The sequence below is a fragment of the Musca vetustissima genome, unplaced genomic scaffold (assembly GCF_032173495.1).
Source record: "Musca vetustissima isolate MV318-11 ecotype Yass unplaced genomic scaffold, APGP_CSIRO_Mvet_v1 utg203491, whole genome shotgun sequence".
Classification (NCBI taxonomy): domain Eukaryota; kingdom Metazoa; phylum Arthropoda; class Insecta; order Diptera; family Muscidae; genus Musca; species Musca vetustissima.
This window is the reverse complement of record NW_026880700.1, coordinates 17219-32380: the sequence shown is the minus strand read 5'-3', so window position 1 is coordinate 32380 and position 15162 is coordinate 17219. Positions and strand designations below refer to the sequence as shown.

The following is a 15162-nucleotide window of genomic DNA, read 5'->3' as shown; positions in this document are numbered from 1 at the left end:
TACCGGATTGACCCGATTTATTTCGGCCAGCGGCTGCCAACCCAGTTATATATGTTTGTATTGTTTTTCTGTTTTGGGAGCAACATATCCCGGAATGCTTGCTCCGGATTCTTTTGGTCCGTGCCGGGATCGAACAAAACCCCGGACCGTGGTTCTGTTCGGTTTGCCAGAACATCATTCACCACAGGTCAGTGTCGGTGAGATGTAATGGGTGCAGGGAGTGGGTGCACTTCAGGAATTGTTCCGGGTTGGCCCGGTTACGAGATTACAGCGAAAGGGATTACGTTGCCTCGTGCTGCGACAGCGCAATCCCCAGTGAGTCTTCGTCTACGTCGTCGTCTTCTTCGTCGGAGTACGGAACTCCACCGCAGTCTCCTGAACAGCAACCAAGTATGCAGCACTTAACACCGCACGTTGCTGTTCCCACCCCTGATAGTGCATCGTTTCTGCAATTTAATTGCAACGGTCTCCGAGGAAAAATAGATGAGATAGTGGATTTCATGAATCGGAAGAATATTTTGGTCGCGGCGGTGCAGGAAACCAAGCTCAATGAAAATTGTAGCCTACAGCGTTGTGATGGTTACAACGTTCTGAGGAAGGATCGCACCAGAAGTGGAGGTGGAGGCCTAGCATTCCTTATGCACCACTCTGTTCAATACAGGCCTATCTCGCTTGAGCTTGACTCTAGTGACCCATACATGGAATGTATGGGGGTAGCAGTTAAATGTGGTACTGCCGAGGTAGAGGTGCTTAACGTGTATATACCGCCGATTAACAGCTGTGAACCGCGTTATTTGCCCAACATTAGTTTTCTATTGGAGGGCAATAACCGCCTGGTGCTAGGGGACTTCAATGCCCACCATGAGTTGTGGCATTCCGTCCTAGGTAATGACCAGAGGGGATCAGTGCTGGCAGAGCAAATTGATAGCTCCACGTTTTGCACGGTAAATGAGGATGCCCCCACCAGAATAAGGGGAGAGTGTCACAGTTCGCCAGATATAACCATTGTGTCACCGGGTCTGATAAATGACGTCAGATGGCAGCCCGTCATTTCTCTTCGAACCCTGGTAAAAAGGATGATAGGACCTCAGTCACATTTAACGACGAAACTGTGCCTGATCCGAAGAGATGCGCAAGTCATTTTAACCGACAGTTTGTCGAGCATCCCGAGAGCGACAGGGCGAAGAGAAGAGTACTTCGTCGTATAAGATCTCTTCCAGCCGAGGAGGTACCACCACAGTTTACGATGGGTGATGTTGCATATGTCATCCGTAACGCGAAGTCATCTAAAACGTTGGGCCCAGATGGAATATCTATGTGTATGCTGAAGCAGCTGGACGAGCCAGGAGTCGAGTACTTGAGCAACGTCCTCAACTTGTCGATAGCCACCCACGTCGTCCCCGAAGCCTGGACTATGGGCAGGGTGGTTCCGCTACTGAAGCCGGGCAAGGATGCCAGGAAAGGTGAATCGTACAGGCCGATTTCACTTTTGTCGCCAGTAGCGAAGACCCTTGAGGCTTTACTCCTCCCCAGCATTAGAGAAAGCTATCCAGTTGCGGATCATCAACATGGATTCCGTAAGCAACATAGTACAACAACAGCGTTGCACGCCATTTCCACGCATATAAGTAGAGGACTTAACCAGAACCGGCCGTGCGATAGAACAGTGTTGGTAGCGCTTGACCTATCAAAAGCCTTTGATACTGTCAGCCATGCCACGCTGTTTGAGGACATTGAGAACACTTCCCTCCGGCCGAGTTTGAAACGTTGGATAATCAACTATATGTGTGGACGCCAGTCGTACGTGGAGTTCCGGAACAAGAAGTCCAAACCCCGTAGAGTTAAACAGGGAGTTCCCCAAGGTGGAGTGATTTCTCCGGAACTGTTTAATCTCTACCTTTCCGGTATTCCACGCCCTCCGGACGGCATAGAAATCGGTACGTATGCAGATGATTGTACGATTATGGCGTCGGGTCCCATTGTTGAAGACATATGTGTGAGGTTGAACGCATATCTCATCGATTTAGCAGCATTCTTCAAAGCGAGGAATATGAAAATATCCGCCTCGAAGTCGTCAGCCACACTTTTCACCACATGGACTGCGGAGATGAGAATGCCGTTGAATGTGCAGGTCGAGGGGCATACAATTCCGACCACCAACTACCCCAAAATACTCGGGGTCACATTTGACAGCATGTTCAAATCGTCCGCGCAAACCACAGCTATCTGCGATAAGCTGAAAAGTAGGAACAAGGTCCTCAAGTCGCTTGCCGGCAGCACTTGGGGCGCAGATAAGGAAACCTTGTTGACCTCTTACAAAGCGATAGGTCGGTCTGTGGCTAGCTATGCGGTTCCAGTGTGGTCTGCGAATTCCAGTGATACGCAATGGAGAAATATTCAGACCTGTCAGAATGCCGCCCTGAGGACAGCGACAGGGTGCCTCCTCATGACACCTGTGGACCATCTTCATGAGGAGACGAAGATCCTTCCCGTACGTCAGCATAGCAATATGCTTTCGTTGCAGTACCTGCTTGGGTGTTTCAGGGACGATCATCCCAACCATTACATGGTGGATAGGACTCCCCCGCCCAGGCGTGTCAGGAAGGATCTGCATGATCTAGAGAGAGAGGTCCAACGATACAAAAGGGAGCCTCTAGATCAAGTTGCCTATCGAGCGGGTCTGAATGGCATTCATACAGATGCAGTAGCCGCAGCGCTGAACGGTTACAAAGTGAATGCCGTTACAAAGTGAATGCCACACTGCACTTGTCCTGTTGTTGGATCAGGAAACATCAATACATATAAACTTTTTTATTATTTTTTATATTAAAAAAACAAACTATTTTTTGCCCCACCCACCCCCACGCGGTTAGTACATAGATGGGGGACCGCTTGGGAACACCGCGTGTTGTTGGCATCGTCCAACTTTTTTATTATTTTTTATATTAAAAAATATTTTTTTAAGGTTGTCCAATACATTTGTTTAGGTTTTACTTCAAAAATGAAGAAAATACAAGCATTTTCACCTTTATTTTGGCAAAAAATTATACCCCAAAAACGTATGAAAATGCCATTTATTTTCATTTAGTTTGAAAAATAAATGAAAAATATGTATTTTCTAATGACATTTTACACAAGTTAATGAAAAATAGTTAATTTTTTTTTTCAAGTTTCCTTTAATTATATAAGCAATATTCTTGCTTAATCAAAACTAACAAACGATTGCTTGCTTATTGGTTTGTGTGTGTGTGTTCACTATACAAACGACTTTGTTTTAAATAGCACACACAAACAGGCATATGAAGCAAAACAAAGAGTCAGTGTTGTGAAGTGAAATAAAGTTCAAAAAGTGATTGTGCCAACAGTTAAAGTGCCAAAATAGAAAAAAATATTCTGCAGGCTATTTACAGTCATTGTAAGCATAGACTTTGTTTCAAGCTTTTGGACGAGGCATTTTGCCTAAGTCCTAAAAAAGAGATAAGCGTAAAATGGAGTCCACAGGAAACTTTTCTGACAACTGTAGTGTTACTTCTGAAAACGGTGACACAAAGAAAAAACATAAAAAAGAAGAAAAACCAAAAATAGTGGAAGTGATTCTGACTCCCAATATGAACTAATGAAACTTAAATCACAAGTAGATGAACTTATGAAAGACAGGGAAATATCGCAAGCCCTTATTAAAGAACTTAAAAATGAAAATGAAATATTAAGAAATGCATTTAAACAATCAACAATTTACAATAACAACAAACTGTGAAAATGAAAAACAGATGAATACAATAACCAATATAACAACAAGTAAAAACAACATACAACAAATGAGTAAAATTACAACAGATGAAGATCTTATGGAACATGCTGATTGGGCTGAGGAAGCTACATGTAGCCAACAGACAACTAATCAACATCATCAAACATATCAACAAAGCTTTGCAACATGTTAACAAGGAACAGCAACATGCCAAGAAATGGAAGCAACATTGTGTAAAAGTACTGCAACATCTAAGCAACTTAGTTCTGCAACTTTCCAAAACATGCCGGCAACATTGAAACAACAGGCAACAATAAATAAAAGGGCAACAGCAACATCGCAACAAATTGATGGAACCATCCAAGAAAACACCAAAAAGAAGACAGAAATTGGTACCAAGCTGTAACAAGGAACCAACGAATATTCAACCTACTACAACCACCGGTACTAAAGGTAAGATCAGCCCACCCCAATTGTATGTTTATAATGCAAATATAAAAGAAATTGGCAATAAAGTAAGTCGTCATATAGGACATGACAACTTTACAATTGAAGTGAAAAATAAAAACAAAATTAAACTTACAGTTAGTAAAAATGAAGATTAGTAAAAATGAAGATCACACAAAAATCAGTAATCTATTCAAAGAATTAAAATATAAGTTCTACACCTACTCACTAAAAAGTGAGAAACCCATTACACTGACGATTACAAAATTATGATCGGCATATGAAGTCGAAGACATAATAATTTTTATAAAGATAAAAATATGAATGTAAATATTATAAAAATTCTAAAATTAAAAAATGACAAATGGATTTTACAACTGACTAACGATTCTGATATTAAAGCCTTTAAAAGGCAGCAATATATCCTACGCAATAAAGTTTGCATAGAAAATTACAAGAGAAGTGGCATAATACGCTGTCTCAATTGCCAACGTCTTGGACATGCAGCAACAAACTGCAGCATGGCCCGAAGATGTTTTAAATGTCCGTACGATCACGAGCCTGGAAAATGTCCAATACCAACTAAGGAAGAAAATAACAAAGAACTTATTATTACTGACCCAGAAACTGGGAAAGTTGTAAAAACAATTGGGATCCCTGTTCACTGCGTCAACTGTCGTGCAGACGGTCATGTTGCCAGTGACAAAAATTGTCCTACACGGAAACGACTTGAAGAAAATCAATTGAAACATAAGCCGGTAAGATACCAAATTTCTCAACAGGAAAAAGCACCTACATATAGTGCAAACATTTCGTACGCTAATGTAACAAAAACAAATACTTATGCAAAAGCCCCAATATCCAAAGTGAGTGGTAATGCTTTTGAATTATTTAATGATGATTGTAAGAAATACATAGGTAAAGACATGCTTACAGTACTTAAAAAAATTAATGAATATGCTAAGATGCCCATGCAATGTTTGGACTTTTATTTGAATTAAGAATTAATGACTAATTTAAAAATGGTATTTGTAAATGCAAATTCAGTGGTATCTCGTCAAAAAAGACACTACCTACATTTATTTATAAAAGAGCATAATCCCGATATTTTATTAATAGCTGAACATAAATTATCACATAGAAATAAATTTGAAGTAAATAATTATACAACATATAGACAGGATAGGATGGGTAGTCGTGGGGGAGGAACTGTGATACTTATAAAGAGCTGGATCAAGGGAGAGCGAATACATGTAAACTTAGGTGAAATTGAAGGTACAGTAGTGAAACTGTTTAGTCATTATAACGACATGATCATCATGGCGCTCTATAAGAGACCAAATGAAACCTTAAGAGACATAGATCTCGCAAATCTTAATAATATAATAGGTAATAAAGAAGCCGTAATAGGAGCGGACCTTAATGCCAAGCACCCATTATGGGGTGGAAATTGTACAAACACAAGTGGTCGAGTTTTGTGTGAGTGGCTAGACACCTCACCAAATCTATTAATAAGGCCTACAAATGAAGCAACCAGATGTTGCTATAGTACTCAATCTTACATAGATATATTTATAACATCAACAAATATAGGGATAATGTCAGCAGACCCAAGTAGATGTGTTGAGACCTTAGATTATGACTCTGACCATAAGGCAATTTTAATTAGGGTTATATCTAATAGACTTGTTCGTCGAATAGTTGATAGTAGGTATGATTACAATAGTTTTAATAAAAATACATTTAACAATATTATTAACGAACAAAAACATAGACTTAAATTGCCAATAAACAGAAATGCTACTACACAAGAAATAGATGACGAAGTTAATACTCTCACTGAAATCATAACTAATGCTATGGAAAACAGCATGAGAAAATTCCAACCTACAAATGGAATACTAGCGGAACTTCCAAATGACATATTAGATCTGATTAGACAAAAGAAAAATTTAAGACGACGAAGGTTTAGGATCACCAATCTTGATGATTACAACACATTGACATCAACCATTAAAAGAATTGACAAAATAATCCAGGAAAAGATAAGGATCTTTGAAGATGATTATTATTCAAACAAATTAATGAACATTAAACCAAATGGTGATATGTTCAAAAAGATCAAGAACTTTTGTGGTGCAGTAGACCGGAAAATAGTTGACCTTAAAACTGACCAAAATATTAAAGTTTCCGATAATAAAGAAAAGGCAGACATGATAGCCGAAGTTTATTCCAAAATTCAAATTAATTTTCCTGACACAGCAGAGGCTGAACCTCATACTCCTCTATATAACTTCAATGAAAACACCCTAGCTGACGGTACCAATAATACAAGAGGATGTATTAAATTAATTAAATCAGAAAACATTGGCATAGCGCTACGCAACCTTAATAGCAAAAAAAGTAGTGGAGAAGACGGAATTCCCAACTTTATTCTGAAAAAAATTGACAACAGGCATTGGGGTTGTTTAGCAATATTGTTCAATCAATGTCTAAATATTGGATATTTTCCAAAAAAATGGAAAATAGCTAAAATTATACCCGTATTAAAACCTGGTAAAGACCCCACGTCTGCCATAAGCTATAGACCAATATCGCTGCTCTCAAATGTGGGCAAACTTTTTGAAATTTTTCTTTTAGAAAATATTAATCAACACATAGAAAACGAAAACATCTTAAAAGATTTTCAGTTTGGATTCAGGAAAGGGTTGTCAACAACACATGCTCTCCTGGCACTCTCCAATAAAATTTCCAAAGGATTCAATAATCGTAGTGCAACAATAGCAGTAAGTTTAGATTTCGAAAAGGCTTTTGATACAGTGTGGCAGGCTGGTATCATACAAAAAATGGATGAAATCTATAATTTTCACAATGCATTGACAAGATTGATAAAAAAACTATCTTAGTGACAGATCATTTTCAGTTCAAGTTGAAAATGCTAAATCTAGTTCACATATAATAAAATCAGGTGTACCACAAGGCTCTGTTCTTGGTCCGATTCTTTATAATTTGTATTTAACAGATATTCCTCAGCCTGAAAGCGGGCAATTATTAATAACATTTGCTGATGATATCCTCATTGCAGCCACACACCCAAGGGCAAAAATTGCCCAAAACAAAATCAATGAATACATCGATATACTTCATGAATATTTTACAACGTGGAAATTAAAGCTCAATGTAGATAAATGTAAAACAATAATTATTAGGGGAAAAAAGAAAAAAATATATAAAAACTGCAGAAAATTTAAACCATCAATAAATATAGGTGGACAAAACATAGAAACCGTATCAGAACTTAAATATTTAGGTATATTAATACAGGAAAATTACACATTTTCAAGACATATTGAATATATTTTAAGAAAAAGCAAGACAGGTTTTCACAAAATTGCGCAAGATTTATCTCGGAAAAGAGGGCTAAGTACACACATTAAAATGTGTATGTACAAACAGCTTATCAGACCTATGGTAGCGTATGCATTCCCTATTTGGTTCGACATATCATCGCGTCAGATGGAAAAGTTAAGGATTTTTGAAAGAAAAATGCTTTCTTATTGTCTAAATATGAAGACCAAAAAAACAGATGATGGTCGCTATATATCGCCATCTAGAAGTCAGTTGTACAATAAAAGTAAAATTAAAAGAATAGATAAGTTCATGACAGATTTAGCTTTAAAAATGATTAGTGTCTGCAATACGCACGATAACACTCTAATTAAAAACGGTATAATAGATGAAGAGTTATTCATACGATATATTCGAAATGATGGTCATTTATCACCAATGTGCCTAACACACCTTAATGAACATAATATGTTATACAATGAAAATGGTACAATTATATACTATAATAAAAGATATGGTACCTATAATCTAGAAGATTTAGTGTATAGTACTGAACAGTATTTGTAAATAGTTGTATATAGTGTAAATAGTAGTTTGTAAGTAATTTAGGTTAGTTATCTCTAGTTTGTAAGTTTTAATATTATAATAATATTAATAAAAACAAGTTTTATTCCTTTTCTTGTTTACTCTTAAAAAACAAAGATTGACGATGTCAAAATTAATATTAATTGAAATATGGGCTGATCTTCCTTTATATACTATTATTTAATTATTAATATATTTCTTGAAAACGCTTAAACTGTAAGGAGAAACTTGTAATGTTATGTATTAGATTTAAGAAACTTATGTAAACAAATGAATTATGTAAACAAAAGGATTCAATAATCGTAGTGCAACAATAGCAGTAAGTTTAGATTTCGAAAAGGCTTTTGATACAGTGTGGCAGGCTGGTATCATACAAAAAATGGATGAAATCTATAATTTTCACAATGCATTGACAAGATTGATAAAAAACTATCTTAGTGACAGATCATTTTCAGTTCAAGTTGAAAATGCTAAATCTAGTTCACATATAATAAAATCAGGTGTACCACAAGGCTCTGTTCTTGGTCCGATTCTTTATAATTTGTATTTAGCAGATATTCCTCAGCCTGAAAGCGGGCAATTATTAATAACATTTGCTGATGATATCCTCATTGCAGCCACACATCCAAGGGCAAAAATTGCCCAAAACAAAATCAATGAATACATCGATATACTTCATGAATATTTTACAACGTGGAAATTAAAGCTCAATGTAGATAAATGTAAAACAATAATTATTAGGGGAAAAAAGAAAAAAATATATAAAAACTGCAGAAAATTTAAACCATCAATAAATATAGGTGGACAAAACATAGAAACCGTATCAGAACTTAAATATTTAGGTATATTAATACAGGAAAATTACACATTTTCAAGACATATTGAATATATTTTAAGAAAAAGCAAGACAGGTTTTCACAAAATTGCGCAAGTTTTATCTCGGAAAAGAGGGCTAAGTACACACATTAAAATGTGTATGTACAAACAGCTTATCAGACCTATGGTAGCGTATGCATTCCCTATTTGGTTCGACATATCATCGCGTCAGATGGAAAAGTTAAGGATTTTTGAAAGAAAAATGCTTTCTTATTGTCTAAATATGAAGACCAAAAAAACAGATGATGGTCGCTATATATCGCCATCGAGAAGTCAGTTGTACAATAAAAGTAAAATTAAAAGAATAGATAAGTTCATGACAGATTTAGCTTTAAAAATGATTAGTGTCTGCAATACGCACGATAACACTCTAATTAAAAACGGTATAATAGATGAAGAGTTATTCATACGATATATTCGAAATGATGGTCATTTATCACCAATGTGCCTAACACACCTTAATGAAAATAATATGTTATACAATGAAAATGGTACAATTATATACTATAATAAAAGATATGGTACCTATAATCTAGAAGATTTAGTGTATAGTACTGAACAGTATTTGTAAATAGTTGTATATAGTGTAAATAGTAGTTTGTAAGTAATTTAGGTTAGCTATCTCTAGTTTGTAAGTTTTAATATAATAATATTAATAAAAACAAGTTTTATTCCTTTTCTTGTTTACTCTTAAAAAACAAAGATTGACGAAGTCAAAATTAATATTAATTGAAATATGGGCTGATCTTCCTTTATATACTATTATTTAATTATTATTATATTCCTTGAAAAAGCTTAAGCTGTAAGGAGAAACTTGTAATGTTATGTATTAGATTTAAGAAACTTATGTAAACAAATGAATTCTGGAAATAAAATCTGAATCTGAGGCATATGAAGCAAAACAAACTATGCTTGTTTGCCAACGACCATACCACGCTGAGTACATCGGTTCTCGTCCGATCACCGAAATTAAGCAGCGTCGGGCGCGGTTAATACTTAGATGGGGGACCGCTTGGGAACACCGCGTGTTGTTGGCATCGTCCAACTTTTTTATTATTTTTTATATTAAAAAATATTTTTTTAAGGTTGTCCAATACATTTGTTTGGGTTTTACTTCAAAAATGAAGAAAATACAAGCATTTTCACCTTTATTTTGGCAAAAAATTATACTCCAAAAACGTATGAAAATGCTATTTATTTTCATTTAATTTGAAAAATAAATGAAAAATATGTATTTTCTAATGACATTTTACGCAAGTTAATGAAAAATAGTTAAAAAATATTTTTTACATATTTCCTTTAATTATAAAAGGAATATTCTTGCTTAATCGAAACTAACAAACGATTGCTTGCTTATTGGTTTGTGTGTGTGTTCACTATACAAACGACTTTGTTTTAAATAGCACTCACAAACAGGCATATGAAGCAAAACAAACTATGCTTCTTTGCCAACGACCACACCACGCTGAGTACATCGGTTCTCGTCCGATCACCGAAATTAAGCAGCGTCGGGCGCGGTTAGTACTTAGATGGGGGACCGCTTGGGAACACCGCGTGTTGTTGGCATCGTCCAACTTTTTTATTATTTTTTATATTAAAAAATATTTTTTTAAGGTTGTCCAATACATTTGTTTGGGTTTTACTTCAAAAATGAAGAAAATACAAGCATTTTCACCTTTATTTTGGCAAAAAATTGTACTCCAAAAACGTATGAAAATGCTATTTATTTTCATTTAATTTGAAAAATAAATGAAAAATATGTATTTTCTATTGACATTTTACGCAAGTTAATGAAAAATAGTTAAAATTTTTTTTCAAGTTTACTTTAATTATAAAAGGAATATTCTTGCCTAATCAAAACTAACAAACGATTGCTTGCTTATTGGTTTGTGTGTGTGTTCACTATACAAACGACTTTGTTTTAAATAGCACTCACAAACAGGCATATGAAGCAAAACAAACTATGCTTCTTTGCCAACGACCATACCACGCTGGGTACATCGGTTCTCGTCCGATCACCGAAATTAAGCAGCGTCGGGCGCGGTTAGTACTTAGATGGGGGACCGCTTGGGAACACCGCGTGTTGTTGGCATCGTCCAACTTTTTTATTATTTTTTATATTAAAAAATATTTTTTTAAGGTTGTCCAATACATTTGTTTAGGTTTTACTTCAAAAATGAAGAAAATAGAAGCATTTTCACCTTTATTTTGGCAAAAACTTATACTCCAAAAACGTATGAAAATGCCATTTATTTTCATTTAATTTGAAAAATAAATGAAAAATATGTATTTTCTATTGACATTTTACGCAAGTTAATGAAAAATAGTTAAATTTTTTTTTCAAGTTTCCTTTAATTATAAAAGGAATATTCTTGCTTAATCAAAACTAACAAACGATTGCTTGCTTATTGGTTTGTGTGTGTGTTCACTATACAAACGACTTTGTTTTAAATAGCACTCACAAACAGGCATATGAAGCAAAACAAACTATGCTTCTTTGCCAACGACCATACCACGCTGAGTACATCGGTTCTCGTCCGATCACCGAAATTAAGCAGCGTTGGGCGCGGTTAGTACTTAGATGGGGGACCGCTTGGGAACACCGCGTTTTGTTGGCATCGTCCAACTTTTTTTTTATTTTTTATATTAAAAAATATTTTTTAAGGTTGTCCAATACATTTGTTTAGGTTTTACTTCAAAAATGAAGAAAATAGAAGCATTTTCACCTTTATTTTGGCAAAAAAATTATACTCCAAAAAACGTATGAAAATGCCATTTATTTTCATTTAATTTGAAAAATAAATGAAAAATATGTATTTTCTATTGACATTTTACGCAAGTTAATGAAAAATAGTTAAAAAATTTTTTTCAAGTTTCCTTTAATTATAAAAGGAATATTCTTGCTTAATCAAAACTAACAAACGATTGCTTGACCAAACATATATATGTTTGGTGTGAGATTACAGCGATAGGGATTACGTCGCCTCGTGTTGCGACAGCGCAATCCCCAGTGAGTCTTCGTCTACGTCGTCGTCTTCTTCGTCGGAGTACGGAACTCCACCGCTGTCTCCTGAACAGCAACCAAGTATGCAGCACTTAACACCGCACGTTGCTGTTCCCACCCCTGATAGTGAATCGTTTCTGCAATTTAATTGCAACGGTTTCCGAGGAAAAATAGATGAGATGGTGGATTTCATGAATCGGAAGAATATTTTGGTCGCAGCGGTGCAGGAAACCAAGCTCAATGAAAATTGTAGCCTACAGCGTTGTGATGGTTACAACGTTCTGAGGAAGGATCGCACCAGAAGTGGAGGTGGAGGCCTAGCATTCCTTATACACCACTTTGTTCAATACAGGCCTATCTCGCTTGAGCTTGACTCTAGTGACCCATACATGGAATGTATGGGGGTAGCAGTTAAATGTGGTACTGCCGAGGTAGAGGTGCTTAACGTGTATATACCGCCGATTAACAGCTGTGAACCGCGTTATTTGCCCAACATTAGTTTTCTATTGGAGGGCAATAACCGCCTGGTGCTAGGGGACTTCAATGCCCACCATGAGTTGTGGCATTCCGTCCTAGGTAATGACCAGAGGGGATCAGTGCTGGCATAGCAAAATGATAGCTCCACGTTTCGCACGGTAAATGAGGATGCCCCCACCAGAATAAGGGGAGAGTGTCACAGTTCGCCAGACGGTCTGCTGATGGAGACCCGGTGACACCGGGTCTGATAAATGACGTCAGCTGGCAGCCCGTCATTTCTCTTGGATCAGACCATCTCCCCATAATCGTCTCCATCAGCAGGCCGCCCGACTTCGTCATCTCTGAACGCCGCACTTTCCTTAGCCATAGGAAAGCTAACTGGCAAGGATTCAGAGAGTTCACCAACCAACGCTTCAGAGAACTTTCCATTCCTTCTGATGTACGGGTAGCAGAAAGGAAATTCCGAGGCATCATCACTGCTGCAGCTGCTAGATTTATACCTGCTGGTCGAATACCCGAGATGAGACACAATTTCCCAGCAGAAGCAGTTGGTCTGGCAAACGAGCGTTTTGAGCTCCGTCGATCTAACCCAGCAGATCCCAGGGTCAGGGAACTCACGTTGGAGGTCAGCAGATTAGTCGCGGAGCACAAGTGGAATAGATGGTTGGAGAATGCCGCCCTGAGGACAGCGACAGGGTGCCTTCTCATGACACCAGTGGACCATCTTCATGAGGAGACGAAGATCCTTCCCGTACGTCAGCATAGCAATATGCTTTCGTTGCAGTACCTGCTTGGGTGTTTCATGGACGATCATCCCAACCATTACATGGTGGATAGGACTCCCCCGCCCAGGCGTGTCAGGAAGGATCTGCATGATCTAGAGAGAGAGGTCCAACGATACAAAAGGGAGACTCTAGATCAAGTTGCCTATCGAGCGGGTCTGAATGGCATTCATACAGACGCAGTAGCCGCAGCGCTGAACGGTTACAAAGTGAATGCCGTCCTCGGAGCTCACCCCCCACCCATAGCAGCTGAAGAACGTCAGCTGCCCAGACAAACCAGAGTAGTTTTGGCTCAATTACGTTCTGGATGGTGCAGTCGGCTCAATTCGTATTGGGCACGGATTGATGACCAGGTGTAGGATGTCTGTCCAGCATGTGGTACAGGCCCTCATACCACACTGCACTTGTTCAATTGCCCAGCCAAACCTACTCACCTTACTCCGGAAGATTTTTGTGGTACAGCCAGTGGAGGTAGCTGCATTCCTAAATCTGGAGACAGAACTGGAGGAAACATAACAGGAAACATTAAATACATATAAACTGCTACAACAACAACAACGATTGCTTGCTTATTGGTTTGTGTGTGTGTTCACTATACAAACGACTTTGTTTTAAATAGCACTCACAAACAGGCATATGAAGCAAAACAAACTATGCTTCTTTGCCAACGACCATACCACGCTGAGTACATCGGTTCTCGTCCGATCACCGAAATTAAGCAGCGTCGGGCGCGGTTAGTACTTAGATGGGGGACCGCTTGGGAACACCGCGTGTTGTTGGCATCGTCCAACTTTTTTATTATTTTTTATATTAAAAAATATTTTTTTAAGGTTGTCCAATACACTTGTTTAGGTTTTACTTCAAAAATGTAGAAAATAGAAGCATTTTCACCTTTATTTTGGCAAAAAATTATACTCCAAAAAACGTATGAAAATGCCAATTATTTTCATTTAATTTGAAAAATAAATGAAAAATATGTATTTTCTATTGACATTTTACGCAAGTTAATGAAAAATAGTTAAAAAAAATTTTCAAGTTTCCTTTAATTATAAAAGGAATATTCTTGCTTAATCAAAACTAACAAACGATTGCTTGCTTATTGGTTTGTGTGTGTGTTCACTATACAAACAACTTTGTTTTAAATAGCACTCACAAACAGGCATATGAAGCAAAACAAACTATGCTTCTTTGCCAACGACCATACCACGCTGAGTACATCGGTTCTCGTCCGATCACCGAAATTAGGCAGCGTCGGGCGCGGTTAGTACTTAGATGGGGGACCGCTTGGGAACACCGTGTGTTGTTGGCATCGTCCAACTTTTTTATTATTTTTTATATTAAAAAATATTTTTTTAAGGTTGTCCAATACATTTGTTTAGGGTTTGTTGCGAAGGCATGCCGATGACCAAGTCCTCCATCAAAGCACAAAAAAAAAATTGCGTGGAGGGTCCTTAGGGGGTGACCCTTTCGCCTGTGTGGCGGTCACAAAACCACATATTTCCACCAGCTCCCATGATACGGTAAAGTTGGGGTGGTAACTTAATGGACGATTCCGGTTTGGCAGGTCATGGTAATGCCTTGCATGACCCGCCTCGTCCACAAAATGATCAATTAGGGTTAGCAGATTATGAGGGGGAGGGGGTTAGTTTCATTGTTTGCAATTTTTTTTTGTCATATATATCGTTGGGATGACCCTTTTGGAAACCATCCATAATGGCAGGGCAGGCTCCTTTGCGACCGGGTTTTGCCACGACTAACCCCGAACCCTCATGCAATACAATTATGGTACATTTGGACAACAATGTTCATGTCCCCCGCGGCCAAGAGATTCTTCGGTGGTTTCCCACTAAAAATCTGTCCAACCGCGTCCGGTCATGTACAAGTGTTATCCA

General features: G+C 37.6%; 5 non-coding genes and 1 pseudogene across 5 annotated transcripts; all 6 read left to right on the top strand.

The window, feature by feature from the left end:
* The first annotated feature begins 9925 nt into the window (after nt 1-9925).
* On the top strand, nt 9926-10044 carry LOC133326477 (5S ribosomal RNA). The gene has a single exon (XR_009754194.1). It is a non-coding gene; the product is annotated as a 5S ribosomal RNA (ribosomal RNA).
* Nucleotides 10045-10454: 410 nt separating this feature from the next.
* LOC133326475 (5S ribosomal RNA) lies at nt 10455-10573 on the top strand. The gene has a single exon (XR_009754192.1). It is a non-coding gene; the product is annotated as a 5S ribosomal RNA (ribosomal RNA).
* A 407-nt stretch (nt 10574-10980) lies between these two features.
* LOC133326474 (5S ribosomal RNA) lies at nt 10981-11099 on the top strand. The gene has a single exon (XR_009754191.1). It is a non-coding gene; the product is annotated as a 5S ribosomal RNA (ribosomal RNA).
* A 407-nt stretch (nt 11100-11506) lies between these two features.
* LOC133326476 (5S ribosomal RNA) lies at nt 11507-11625 on the top strand. The gene has a single exon (XR_009754193.1). It is a non-coding gene; the product is annotated as a 5S ribosomal RNA (ribosomal RNA).
* A 2308-nt stretch (nt 11626-13933) lies between these two features.
* LOC133326472 (5S ribosomal RNA) lies at nt 13934-14052 on the top strand. The gene has a single exon (XR_009754190.1). It is a non-coding gene; the product is annotated as a 5S ribosomal RNA (ribosomal RNA).
* Nucleotides 14053-14460: 408 nt separating this feature from the next.
* On the top strand, nt 14461-14579 carry LOC133326473 (5S ribosomal RNA; annotated as a pseudogene).
* Nucleotides 14580-15162: the final 583 nt, after the last annotated feature.